Genomic DNA, 1769 nt, shown 5'->3' with positions numbered 1-1769 from the left:
TTTACAGATAAAATGAAGTCATACACACATATACTGTACACAGCGCTGCATATATTTGTAAGTATTTTTATGTATCTTTCACTAATGACAAAATAATTAATAAAAACATTCCCGAAGAAATTTATGCAATACAAACTTTAAAGTGAGAAGAGAGTAGATGGAGTAAATGAAATGTTAATTAGTCTCAAGTAATTAAGCAAGCGTAGTTGATTTTATTGACATAGAAAATCAAGTACCGAAGTTTAAAATAATATATAAATTAAAAATTGAAAGAAGCTTAACACAGACTTTTATTATTTAAATTTATAAACTAAAGACTTATTAGCAAGAAATTAAATTTAGAATTAATTAATCTATTAAATGCTGAAAACAAGATGTAAATATATTTAAGTAGTTAATAAAAACCTTCTTTTCGACTTTTTCGACGTTGTATTATAAAATGTGAAAGGGCCGAATAGATATTTGAAATAGATTTTTAGAAGCAATAAAGCTTACATTACATACAATTTAATTTATTTATAATATAAACTAGCTAATAGTGTTTTAACGTACATGTTGATTTAAACCCCTGATATTGGATATTTTAAAACTTTTATTATTGTTGAAACCACAAAATAATCAAAACACTCATTGTAGCCGTTTAGGTACAACATTTCCTTATAACAACTGTTTTCTATATAATTTTATTGATTAATAGTTTAATTAAAAACGTATAACATATATCTTAGCTCAATAGAGGAAAACCGTATATATTGTATATAAATATTTTAGTTACATCATATGCTGGCTGCAAATCTTAAACTTTATTATTGCTAGATGATGTAGTAATGCGACCGTCGGGTCTATTATGCCCCTTTTTAAGTTTATAATATCAAAAAAAATTTATTTGTATTTAACTAAGACTATTCTTGATAAAATCAGCTAATAATATTCCATATACTTTAATTATTGAAATAAAAATACTATAATTTAAGTTACTGGTTAGTAACGTGTAATATCAGTTTATTACTCGCAGAAAGAACTACTCGTATAACATAGGTATTGTGGTACTCGTAACTAGGTAAGATAGTAGCTAACTATTGTGTTAAAGTACATCAAATTGTAGTTAATTATGAATTGAAATTGATGACTAAAAACTTTAAAGTTTGTTTTATTTATTTATTGTAAACTAAAAATAAATAAAATAATAAATACATCACCTTAACTTTACCACTCTGAAGTGAAACGTTTAATACAATTAAATGCACTAGATATTAACTTCCCTACACAGAAACTGATTCACTATAAATTGTACTACCTAAGGCAAGCTATGAGACTGGGTCTACCCCACAATAACTTTTGTGGAGGTTATGACTCTGAGGATGAGGAGGAGACCATGCTCCTTCTCATATGTCACTATAAATTTCCCGATTCACTATAAATTGTACTATCTAAGATATGCTATGAGACTGGGTCTACTCTACAATAACTTTTGTGGAGGTTATGGCTCTGAGGATGAGGAGGAAACCATGCTCCTTCTCATATGTCACTACAAATTTCCCGATTCACTATAAATTGTACTACCTAAGACATGCTATGAGACTGGGTCTACCCTACAATAACTTTTGTGGAGGTTATGGCTCTGAGAATGAGGAGGAGACCATGCTCCATCTCATGTGTCAATGTCCTTCCTTAGCTAGAAGAAGATTAAAATCTTAGGATCCCCTTTTCTCAACGATCTGACTGAGCTGTCATCCTGTAATGTTAGGAACCTGGCGAAGTTTACAGAA

The sequence above is a fragment of the Teleopsis dalmanni genome, chromosome 2 (assembly GCF_002237135.1).
Source record: "Teleopsis dalmanni isolate 2A chromosome 2, ASM223713v2, whole genome shotgun sequence".
Lineage (NCBI taxonomy): Eukaryota > Metazoa > Arthropoda > Insecta > Diptera > Diopsidae > Teleopsis > Teleopsis dalmanni.
This window is presented reverse-complemented; position numbering follows the sequence as displayed.